Here is a 13,443-nt window from a genome sequence, read left to right as displayed (position 1 = left end):
GCTCATCCTTAACTTAAGTGACTTAAGGGCCTCCATGCGTTAATCATCGATTTTTGACGAGTTTTGAGTTGAATTTGATTTATCAATAGGATATAATTATTGGACAAGCTGTTATAGTTTGAGTTATTAAAATAATAATAACTACTTATTTACGTTATTTTTTTACGTTTTTCCAAGCATTTAATTTTGATGGTTATGAATGTGATCTGGTATCGTTTCTGATTGAAGAAATGTTATTTCAGATCATATTTATAACAAAGCAATAACAAATCATAACTTTTTATTACAATCAGAATACGTCTCAAACTCTTTAAAAGACTATTTTGATATTAAACTGCCATTTATACATATCATGTGTATAATATTTAACTGTTCCTAATTATACTACTTATAGTCTTATGCGACAACTTTATTTTTATGATACAGGAGGCAAACGAGCAGACGGACCACCTGATGGTAAGCGATTACCGCCGCCCATGGACACCTGCAACACCAGAGGGGTTGTAAGTGCGTTGCCGGCCTTTAAGATAGGAGTACGCTCTTTTCTTGAAGGTTTTTTAAATCATCTTGTGATTCCTACTTATTGAACCCACTATTTATCGTCGTAATACGAAGGCCACTGTGAGCAGGAAGCCCCTTAAATAAGACCCCAGACCCTAGAAAATTGAATTGTAATTGCGCTCTATGAGAAATGCTAAATGGCCATTCTTTCTTGATTGCGCCGCGCGTCCAGAGTAGACCTGCAGCAATTATAGCATTTAACTGAATCGGTCCCGCGGTGCGTCCACGATTTATATTTTCATTAAATTATTGTGCGCATATTTGTGATTAATGGCCGCATACGTTTGTTATCTCGTTGTGCGGGAATTATTGAGACAGCTTTGTTACTCTGTCAGTCTGGTGGTAATTTTATTTACGGACTGTGAAATTGGATACTGAGAGTAAGTGCTCATTTGTAATTCGGTTAGAATGCGCGAAATTTATTGCCGGATTATAATATATTAAACGGCATTCCTGTATAATTAACTACTTGACAAACTAATATAATCGAGTTTAATAGCTAGGGGCTACTGAGTTGAGATAAACGATTATTAAATAAATAAATATTATAGGACATTATTACACAAATTGACTAAGTCCCACAGTAAGCTCAATAAGGCTTGTGTTGAGGGTACTTAGACAACGATATATATAATATATAAATATTTATAAATACTTAAATACATAGAAAACACCCATGACTCAGGAACAAATATCCATGCTCATCACACGAATAAATGCCCTTACCAGGATTTGAACCCGAGACCATCGGCTTCATAGGCAGGGTCACTACCCACTAGGCCAGACTGGTCGTCCTTGATGATTGAATATTATATATTAATTATGTATACATAAATATTTTTAAAATTTAAGGGTAAGTATGTCTTGGTTACTACATAGATGCCAGTGTCCACTTGGTAATCTAATCTCAAAAATTGAAGCAGGCACTAGATTTCACGAAATCTACTTCCATCTCCTCGGAGGGGAACTCACTTCACAGATGCAGTTGGTAGCAAAAGTAGCCAAGCGGATGAGATTAAAATTATCTAAGCACAACTTTTAGTTATGAGAGAAAGAATGCGTGTAGATAATTTAAGCAACAGTAAGTGTAGTCTAACGGCGACTTTATAAATCCTTGACATGGGTCCATCTAAGATATATCTCTTGCGTCGCGTCTTGTCGCCACGCCCAGCCATATTAATAGGTGAACAAAACGTTTAAGGGCATGGGAGAAATTCGCGACTACATCGTTACTGCGTCGCGCGTAAATCTACTGCCACTGTTTACATTCATTTAGAATGTCGAGAGAAATGCTTTGAACTTCGCCTGAGAATCGTGTCAAAAGCAATTTTTATTTAAACCAACCAGCGAACAGGTAGCCGATATCAAATTTATTCATATGATATATGACTCTTTATCCTTTAATAATAAACATTTTATAATTGTATAGAATCATTTTCTTTGACGATCATGTTTGACAAGTAGGGAATTCCTGTATCGATAAACTCAACTATCGATGCTCGTTCTATATACTAATATAAGGGTTTGCCAGTAAAAATATGTTTTTGTTAAGAGTAAAAAAAATAATTAAATAATAACTCAATGTACTCTTCTTTTTACTCATAATAAATACATATTTTTACAAGCAAACCCTTGAGTGATCACTAGTATATAGAACTAGCATCGATAGTTGAGTTTATCAATACAGGAACTCCCTACTTGTCAAACAATTTTGCCCCGCGGATTCCTATATCTGGTCATATAGATTAGTTTAATATAATGTATAAGTATTGTAATTTCATATTATGAAATAAATAAATCTAAATCTACGTATATATCGCTTTTTATCAAATGCCAAATTTTTTATGGGACTTTTTTATATATTAAATATAACTATATTTTGATTGCAGTTTTATAAGCTGTGTCGTACAGACAAAAGATTTAATTTGTGACCCATTTCGTACCTTGTCACAGTGACAAACAACATGAAAGTCGCTGGAGACCTCATACTCTCACTGTGGGTCACAAATGAAACCTTTTGACTGTACATACCTATTAACAATTGTTTTTTTAGTCCGCTGACACTAAAGTTGATAATATTGGATAATATAGCACTCAATAATTAAAGCAATTTGAAATTTAGGTATTATGTATGACTCCATGTCGATTTGAAGGCATTTTGGGAAGAAATATTCTGAGAAAAAAGGCATTCTGAGAATTTCAGTAAATGGGTAAAATGATATTAAAGTGCAATGAAACCCAAGCTAGGTATATATCGTGTACCTTTTGAAGTACGAGATATTGTGGTCCGTAAGTAAGACGACGTCACGCCGCGATACAAATGCGGCGGGCGGAGAAATATGGCAAAAACTGGGTGAAATACTGCGCACATTGTTAGCGTAACAAGATATTAAAACGATTGAATACACTGGACATACTAGTCTATGTTGGTAATTTGTATGGCTATACGATTAAACATTACGTTCCTAAAAATAAATAAAAATAAGCTTTAGGTTCAGTCAAAAACAAACTTTTGTTGAATTCAGGCGACAGTTGTTTTTAACCTGTTTTTAACAAATTTTCGTAAAATATTAGTTAAGTACTAACTGTGCGATCTCGTCTGCGTGAAATGACGATGATTGATATAAATATATATCCCTTGTCCTTCCCCGGGCTTCTAACTATATCCTTGCCAAAATCGTAATCAGTTCAGCGGTGAGCGTAAAGAGGAAACACGACAGAATTACTTTCGGATTTATGATATTAGGTAGTAGGGACCAGGGCTTATTTACTATACATATAAGAATTTTGCATCACACTTGCTCGTAAACGGTGTTATTATATGCCAGCATACTGAGATGGAATGAGCTATATTATGCCCACGGGAGTAATAGATTTTTTAAATTTCATTATTAGGCATAATGAGTTTTACTTTTAAAATATTGACGTTTATAAATTATCATTTTTTGGATATATTTAATTTGTTTTTTTAAATAGCCGTTCAACACAATTTTAAATCATGGCTGAATACCGGATGGGTCTGTACCTTCAATGCCTAACCTATCAAAAATGATAAACTGGCGGACAAATGTTTGAAATGGAATTATTTCTCTTAAAATTTGTTTTTTCCTCCTCACACTTGATGAAACACATTGTGTGTGCCGCGGCCGGTCATCATCATCATTCTCCTGGCGCATTCCCTATTTGGGGTCGGCCCTCCTGATACATGATCGCCACTTGTTGCGATCTTTAGTCATTGCTGGCGTTAGGCCTAGCTCCGTCATGTCCTTGGAGATGGTTCTAGTCCAGTTGGTTGGCGGGTGGCCTCTGCCTCTCTTGCCCTCGTCTATATCCATCACTCGTCTCGTCATGTGGTGTTCGTTTTTGCGCATTACATGACCATACCAGCGTAATCGGCCTTCCTGCATCTTATGGTGTATATCTGCAACTTTAAAAGTACCTCGGATATACTCATTCCGAATTTTATCTAACCGAGTAACACCTCCAGACCAGCGCAGCATTTTCATTTCAGTGACATGTATTTTCTGTTGGTCACACTTTCTCATTCCCCAACATTCAGATCCGTAAAGTAAAGCGGGTCTCACAGCTCGTTTGTACACGGTGCCCTTGGTTTTAATTGGCATTCTTGCGTCACAGAGAACTCCAGTAAGAGATCTCCACTTGAGCCATCCTGTTTTTATTCTATTTTCAATGTCACTTACGGTATCGGCTTTAACATTAACAACGGACCGGTATAAGATTCAAATTACGAACTCATGTTAATTTGGGGTGATTTAAATAACGGCTAATTTCTATAGAACCAGACTTACGCTACTGCCACGCTTACCTCAACATCTGCATACCGTTGTTACAGTAGAAATCGCTTCTAAATTTGTAAATTCTTTCTTCAGTTTCACATCATTGATCATTTAACTCTACGTAAAACACACACACCTATTACACACCATATCAAAGCACACAGCTTAATCATGTAAAAACACAAAGTTCCCGTAAGTCTCAAAGCCGCCGGTCCCTCGGGCGAGCAGTACAAATGAGACCCATTCGTCTAGCGCTCCTATTTCAATAGATACCTAAGCCGTGTTTTGGGTGGCCATCCGATACATATGGATGGATATTTTGTACCCAAAGAGAGGCTGAGTGGCGGTCATAGTAAATAACTGTCAATATTTGTGCTAAGCTTCTGTAGATGAACTAGTACCAGACATAGATATGTGACCTGGTTATTCGAAATGGTTACTCATGATGAGTGAGGAGGATCCTAACGGCGCTCCTCGTGGTATACTCTTGGCTCGTCTCAGTCGTTTTTTGTCACGTTCTTAAATTCGTCCGTTTCTGCTTTCGTAACCCATTCTTCATTCGTCACTGTCGATATTTGGCTATTTCTTATTCCGGCTTAGTTCGGTATTCGTCAACATCATCTTTCGGCTTGTTCAATGTTAGTCTATGTTGTTTTTAGACTCACTCTTTATTTGTCTTGTCGTTTTTGGGACTATTCTAAGTTCGTGTTTTTCTTATTTCGCCTCTTTAGTAATTTATATATTTCTTTGTTGAACACATTCTCTGTTTATCTCTTTCGATATTCGCCCCACTCACTATTGGAAATGAAAACATAAAGTTTCTTGTTTATGGCTTCCTTCATTACTAATACCCAACGCTACGCTAGGAAAAGACAAACAGCAAACATGACCAAAGATGACAAAGACTTCCAGCGTAAGTGACGAATGCAGAATAAGATGAATTAAGAACTTGCCAAAAATCGAATAGGACCAATAACGAACGTGCCGTGAAAAAAAATACGAATAACGAGTGAGTCTAAAAACAACATAGACTAACATTGAACATGCCTAAAGATGATGTTGACGAATACCGAACTAAGCCGGAATAAGAAATAGCCAAATATCGACAGTGACGAATGAAGAATGGGTGACGAAAGCAGAAAGGGACGAATTTAAGAACGTGACAAAAAACGACTGAGACGAGCCAAGAGTATACCCTCCTCGTTACTGTCTACGGCGGCGCACAAGGGCACGGGTGCCACGGCGCACAGTTTGGGAACCCCTGTGCTACGTTAATATTCATGCCAAGTTTTTAAACATGTCATTTTAAAATGAGTGTGTAACTTTGATCGTATGGGAGCGGCCTTTTAACGGCGGTTCTTGTGACTCAAACATATGACACAATCTTATTTCAACCAGATTTGAATCATTATAGATATTTTAGATATTTCAGCCGTTCTGTTCTTGCAGGCAACTATTCTGAGAACTAACTTAGACGTGGGCCTGGGCTATTACGATTTGTTTAAGTATTTCGTTTTACTTGTGAGGAATAACCAAAATTAGAATTGAAACTTTGTACAGACAAATAGCATTTCCTGTTTCTATAGCCCAAAGCGCATGTTAGCAACGTATATGGACACGATCTTAATGCAACATAGTCGCGAATGTATCGAGACAATGGGTGCTTACCTGTAATGACAAAATGGCTTCACTATCTCTAACGGGACTAATAATTCCAAATTCATACATGTTTTTCCTTTTGTTAAAAAGCTTGAGTTAGAAATGACTACCACATCTACTATTTAAATAAGATGACACGAAAGTAAGGCATAAGATTACTTTGTACCTAATGGCGTCTTCCAAATAATAAATAAAGTGCCGTAAGCACCCAGACAGACCCTACAGGTACCTACCATCATTGACTTATATATCACTTCGAAAAGACGGGCCTTACGAGCACCAAGAATGGCGCCAGCACACTGGTGAGCACACGAATGCGAGCCAAACGTGCAGTCCAACGCAACTACATAGTTGCGACGAATCGCACGCATGATACGAACTCATCAACTGGCCTTTTACTCTTGAAATCGTTCCCTACCATAAATTAAATTAATAGATCAAATACCGCAAGGTAACGAGTATGTCATGCACGTTCTTGCACAATTTAAATAGCCTTTATAGTGCCAAAATAAGCATCCTAATACCACTACTATTTAGCATCTTATACATTATATAGAACTTGCCCTATTCTTCATGCATTTATTCTGGGATTTCTGGGTGCTTTTTAAGATCTTCTTCCTCGCGTTGTCCCGGCATTTCGCCACGGCTCATGGGAGCCTGGGGTCTGCTTGACAACTAATCCCAAGATTTGGCGTAGGCACTAGTTTTTACGAAAGCGATTGCCATCTGACCTCCCAACCCAGAGAAACAAGATAAGATGTGAAACATTTAATAATGGCAATAATAACATACAATAAAATCGCAATCCCGGTTCAACGAATGCCAAATGACTAATACCCGATCAGATATCCATAGCTCATGGGTAATCTTAATAACAAATCTACAAATTTTCTCACCGGCCTATTACAAATAGTATTGGGTTTCAATTAGCTGCGTTTCTCCTCGGAGCTGGCCACTATAATTGGAGTGCTGGCGCGAACTATGAGATATGAATTGAAATTTGTAATATTTACTGGATGTGCCGTTAGACTCGGACTACGCTTACTTTACACAAACTTGGCCGTAAGAACTCATATCCCATATTTGTAGGTGTAATGTAATAGTACTTCATGGCATGAAAAGTTAGCGTGGTCCGACTCTAGTCTTGCGCTGATCCTTTGAAGCCACAGATCTAAAATGTAAACCATTTCCTGACTGACAAATATTAAAAATGTGACCAAAATCGGAATGATGTCAAGTGTCATTGGAACTATTGAATTCAGTAATTATTATTATTTAACTGCGTAAATTGTTTGCTTTTGACAGTAGATTTATTTCAACATATAATCACCCACCGTATATATCTTACTGGCGTTACTGGCTATCAAACGTAGCTACAATTTATAGTATTGTAAACGTATATATGTCTGTTTTATGTATGTATGTATATATGTATGCTGTATATGTAAGTAGTTTGTATATATAAGTATTGTTATATTGTTGTAAATTTAGTATTTATAAGTTTTTTCTTTAGAGCTATGTAGTTTCCAATCTAGTTTTTTGCACCTCCTAAATAGTTAAATTAATATTATCACTTCTCCGCTACCTAAAGGTTGTCTGGTAGAGATCGCTCATTAGCGATAAGACCGCCCCGCCTGTTGTCACCTCTGTCTTCATGTACTATGTATGTCTCTCTGTAAATGTTATTTTGAGGTTGTGCAATAAAGAGGATTTGTATTGTATTGTATTGTATATCTCCTGAATAAAGTTTTTCATATTGCCCAGTCCGCTAACATAACTTATAACTTTTAGCGGCCGCTATGAAGCTTTTATTTGTAGTGTGACTCTTTCGCACTCATGACATGTTCATCTTCAGGGTCTGTGAAGTAGTTTAGGTCTCAAAGAACTGGATACCGCCAAGGTCTATGGCTTTTCTATGACTTTCTCCAAACACTAGAGAAGAATTAGGCAATTCCAGAAACTCTAACTCACTAAACAAAAGATTAATAATGTTCATAATATCGCACAGCGATAGCCGGCTAGATACGGGGGTGTGTCGCGGGCGGGGCCGGGTAACGTACTATCTTTACTACTGCCTGACCATACATCAACCTTCTCACCAACACATAAGGTCCAGGAACAGTAAGGCGAGAGTGGAGTGAATACAAGAATAAACATTGGCAACAATGAGCGGCTATCGTGACGGAGATATTGAAATGGGTATTACGAATGCACGCTTCGGGAAATCAGGTATTTGTTTACGTGGATTTTTGAAGACAGAATGAAAAAAAGAATGTATGGTGCCGGGTGCCCTTCCACGGCTATTATTACAGTAAAATTCATTATTCAAAGTGAGTTCTGTGTGTGTGTTGTGTGTGTGAGTGCTGTGTTCCTGCCAGTAAGTAAGGTCGTCAGAGAGCTCAACGAGGGAGCGGAGTTTTAGAGTCGGCAACGCGCATGTAACTCCTCTGTGTAACCGTAGTTGCAGGCGTCCATAGGCTAAGGAGACTGCTTATCAGCAGGCGGGCCGTATGCTTGTTTACCACCGACGTAGTATAAAAATGTGTGGAGTGACGAGAAAGGATCGAATTAAGAATGAGTATATAAGGGGAAGTTTGAAAGTAGCACCGGTAGCGGAGAAGATAAGGAGTGGTAGGTTAGCGTGGTATGGGCATTTAATGAGGAGGGATGAATGCCATATAGGAAAAAGAATGTTAGGAATGAATGTTGATGGACGGAGAGCGGATGGTAGACCCAAAAAACGATGGATGGATTGTGTGAAAGAGGATATGAGAAAGAAAGGAGTGAGTGCTGAGGTGACGAAAGATAGAGGAGAATGGAAGAGAAGAACATGTTGTGCCGACCCCACATAACGTGGGATAAGGGCAGGAGGAAGAAGACGTAGTATAAAAAAAGTCCTTACTGCTGCATATGACACGGTGTGGAAGCAAGGCCTCATTTAGAAAGTCCTCTCCGTAATCCCAACTATCCCAAGCAAAGAGCTGGCGGACCTAATTACCAGCATGCTGACCGAGCGAGAATTTGAGGTATTCCTGGGAGACTGCAAAAGCAAAAAGAGGAAACTCTACAACGGCCTTCAGCAGGGATCGGTTCTGGCTCCTCTACTTTTCAATGTATACACTCGCGACCTACCAAATACAGAGGCTACTAAGTTTATATACGCTGGCGACATTGCGCTAGTTTCCCAAAGTACTAGGTTCTCAGTCGGGGAAATTACATTAATGAATGGCTTGGAGAGACTAGCAGAATATTTCAGGTGTTGGCGCCTGATCCCTAGAACAAGCAAGACCGAGGTATCATGTTTCCACCTAAGCAACTCGGGCATTAGTTTGCCAATAAACTATCAACCAGCTGTATATTTCAATGGTGATAAGCTAAGATACAACCAATGTCCTAAATATTTCGTAGTCCCTCTGGATAGGTCCCTCACTTACAAAGAGCACCTCACCTGCAACAGAGCAACTGTCGCTGAAACTAGCATCGCGGAACAACATCCTTCACAGACTTTGTGGTACTTCCTGGAGAGGGGAGCATCTGCCGATTGCTTGCGTTCCACTTGTTTAGTTTTGGTAAATTCAGTAGCAGAATACTATTCACCCGTCTGGTTAGAAAGCGCACACGTAGCGAAGATTGATACCAAGCTGAACGACACGATACGATGCATCTCGGGGACCATCAAGTCCACTCCTAAACACTGGTTGCACATGCCACCAAGGAAGTTTGCTCTAAAAAGAGAAGCTGCTAAGATTGAGTCCGCTGCCTCATTACCCATTCATGTGGAGGTCTGTTACTAACCAACTTAACGACTAAAGTCCCGAAACCCTTCATGTGTTGCTGCCGAGAAACTCCAGGGCTTCAACATCCTAGAGGCATGGAAAGATGAATAGGCCGCTACAAATACCGACTCTCGATCGGGAATCGTGGACCCCACACGCCAGCTTCCAGGGTTCGATTTTCCCCAAGAACAATGGTGCCGTCTTAACAAACTTAGAACGGGCCACGGTCGCTGCAATTATTTCTTAAACAGATGGCGATGAAAACACACTATAACTTTGTATTTAGGTATATTCTTTTGGACCCGTTTTATGACTTCCAGATAAAACTGTAAAATTGTAGGTATGCGACTAAATAAATAAAACTATTCAAAGTTGAAATTAAACTGGAAACGCTAACTATTTGCAACCCTTGACCAAAATAACCCAGTAAGGGATAAACATCCCTTATTATAAATATTTTTTTCAAAAAACGTGATAGAAGCCAAGGAATACGAACATGTGCGTCTTGACAAAAGTCGAAAATATTGGAGATGTATCAATCGACTACGAAACAGCTTACAACATTGTCAATTTTGTACAGCACTTTCAACAGGCAACTGAAAAACACATGTGGAATAATATATACGACAACTTGTTTTAAAATCCAGGCACAAAGTTTGAGCTTTTCTTTTCACTAAACCATTCACTCTAAATTATCCCACAGTTTCCCCGGAACACCGTACAAGCAAACACACCTTAAGCACTTCGGGGATCCTCTGAAACCGCAAAATCAATTTACCTTTCCAATGCAAACCCATAAAACAGTGTTGTTTCCTTTGCTTACAGAGTCGAACGCTTCGAACCAGTAACTCCCGAACTGTGGTGCCTTGGCCGTTGGTTGAAGCCACACCTACGCTTCGTACAGCGTCAAGTACCATAGAAATATTGCCGTCCCACTTTTCCCAAATGCCCCTTACATGACACTATACGCTATAGGTACCACAACGGCTGTGAGGCAGGAAGTTTTCACAGAAAAGAAACACACAATGAGTACCTACTACGTACTATCAACCATCTAAGTGGAGAATATGGAAATGTTGTCTCGTAGAGCGACTTTTCTCCGACCAATTTGGTGCAATGTAGGTACGAGTATAGTGTGCTCTCCGTATAGTTAGGTTGTAAAAGAACCACAATGATACTCTTGGTCCCCGAGAGGGTTTGACTCACCTATGAGCATTGCTCAGAGCATGGTGAACGTTGTGTATGCACGGCTAGCAGAGGTAGAGGCATCACGATCGCGCCAACCTCTCAATTTCGAAAACAAAGCCTCTTCAATCGATTATTCCGATGCTTGGCTACCGTTACCACAAGTTACCCTTACTAAGGTTTAGTAGAATACCGATGTTGTACAACGAGCTGCAAAATTATTTTAGCTAAAAGGACACAAAATAAGAGATGAAATTCTTCAACACATCTCCAATAATGGGATCTATCGTGAGTTTTCTTGTGATGTTTTTTTCTGGCCGTCTATTAAATTTGGGGCTTCGGGGACCAGAGATCTGTAAGTTTCAGCATAAAAATCGTATTTCAGCCAAAGGTTCTGTTTTGACAGAAAAGCGAACATTCAGTTTCGGTTTCGGCAAAATAAAACGGTTTCGGTCATATCATACACTAAAAAATACACGTCACGCTCTTATGGGCCTCATAAGTTATTGTGTCAGATATTTATGAGTGCATACTTGTGCAAGATAATTGCAGAAACAAGTATTCTTCCGATCTACTTGAGTCGGATACAGGCCCAGCTTATTTGTCCCTGTACTTCGTCGCATGTAATGATTATTAATAAATTATTATTTGCGCTTCTAATTTTCTTTTCACGTTTACTTTCACATCAACTACTATAATTAATCCGCTTTCCCTTTAACTGAATCCCATAGTACTAACCACAGAGGCGCAAGAAATAGAAACTCTCTTATAAAGACATGTTCGATTTAAAATTCACTTCCAACAGCAAAAAATAGGTCTCGGATGCGCGGATTATACAGGCGTGCCTCACGATCGAACTTCATATTGGATTAAAAGGACTTATGTGCCTTTAGGACTTACGTGTGACATTAATCCTTGAAAATTACTTAAGCGCGATTAGCGTTTAGGTCACAACGCGTCGCATTTGTTTCAAAAATTTCTTGTTAAATGACGTAAGCGTCAGCGTGTTTAAAGCCCATTTTTGAATGGATGGATATATTCTATAGGTGACAGTGAAATCGTAGGTTGCAAGAATGTTGGAGACATGGTTTCCATCTACATATGGCGCGAGCACGGTGCCTTTGAATTGCGGAATGAGTGACATGGCGCCTTTGTAATGCCTGCTCCACACTTAGTTACGAATGTTACGATCTAACATTTGAGTGCCTATTTAATGTTAAAGATGCGACTCGGTCATTCTTCTAAAGTTATTCTGGAAAAACATAAAGGCAAATCCAGATCAAGTCAAATAGGGGTAAGTTAAGGAACTGGTGCAAGGAAGAGAAAGCTATAAACTTAACTGACAAGAGAAAGACTCTTAGGTTGATGATGATGAGTTAATGTTAATTTCAATTAGGCGGCTGTCCATCTTGTTCCCAATAAGCAAGAAGCAAGTAGCGAAGAGCGAAAATTTTCTTCGCTTCGTGTCTTTTTCTTAGAAAAAGTACTCACTGTCAGTTTGTCGCCGTCTTTAATAGTAGATTGTTAACCAAAGGATGAAAGGCACTCATTTCTGTCGAGGTAATAGTCCGAGGCTGCAATGATGCCTTTCACCCGAGTTAAATACTCTACTTTTAATTTCGAATACGAGGAAAGTAATATACAAGTGTTTTTTTCTTAAAAACATGAATAATTAAAAAAAAATTATAACATTTCTTGGTGGTATTTTCAATTATCCATTTAGGTAAAAGTATCGTTATTTATGGAATGGGGAGTTAAATATCAGAATGGAAATTGTATGACAAATCCATTTTAAACACAAATTTCAATTTGTTATCGTAAACAAATGAAAAAATTGGTATTGGTTAATTCCCGCACGTCTCTTCTCATCTGCGGCTCAGTGGAAAGGAAGTCTAATCAGCGTACGGCGTCAAAAAGTGTGGAGTAGGCATTATGTTGACACAGTAGCTCAGTGTCGACTAAGATTAATTCCGTATGCACATATTGAGCAGGTTAATAAAGTAAACGCCGCGGGGCAGCGCTGTATATGGTTTTAGACACCGAAAAGGTTTCTCTGAGAGTTCATAGGAGGTGCAAAATTTCAAATCGACATACTTATGTAGTTTAAAACCAGTTATAACATCTGCTAATTAATGCTTTTTGAATTTGAAATTAGCTGTTGTTCAATGTCAATTTATGCAAAAAAAACACAGAGTCGCCAGGAAACAATACACCATACGGCAAGCGGCACCTCAAAAAAGAGGTACCTCAGAGATATAAACAATCATATTGGACCTGTAGTCCTGTAGATTTACTAGAAAATAACATAGCAGCAGTAATGTTAGTTGGGATTTAATAATCAAAGGTACTCACCGATAGATCATCACTAAAACACGTATGAAAACCTGAAACAAGCAAGAAATCTATTTAAATAAGCTTAAAAATATAACATTCTCGTCGCGGATATAGTCTGTTTTGTACGCCAC

At 38.7% G+C, this 13,443-nt stretch overlaps 1 protein-coding gene across 2 annotated transcripts in view; it reads right to left on the bottom strand.

The window, feature by feature from the left end:
* Positions 1–13,443, bottom strand: part of LOC133523862 (protein N-terminal asparagine amidohydrolase) — a 177,453-nt gene that overhangs the window by 122,001 nt on the left and 42,009 nt on the right. The window contains exon 2 of one of the 2 annotated variants that reach the window (XM_061859614.1): positions 13,331–13,362. The exons of the other annotated variant lie outside the window; for it this stretch is intronic. The gene's annotated coding sequence lies outside the window, so the exon portion shown is untranslated. The remainder of the gene's footprint in view (positions 1–13,330; positions 13,363–13,443) is intronic. 2 annotated transcript variants of the gene reach the window in all.

The sequence above is a fragment of the Cydia pomonella genome, chromosome 12, assembly GCF_033807575.1.
Source record: "Cydia pomonella isolate Wapato2018A chromosome 12, ilCydPomo1, whole genome shotgun sequence".
Classification (NCBI taxonomy): domain Eukaryota; kingdom Metazoa; phylum Arthropoda; class Insecta; order Lepidoptera; family Tortricidae; genus Cydia; species Cydia pomonella.
The sequence above is the reverse complement of the archived record's forward strand: the minus strand, read 5'-3'. Positions and strand labels throughout refer to the sequence as shown.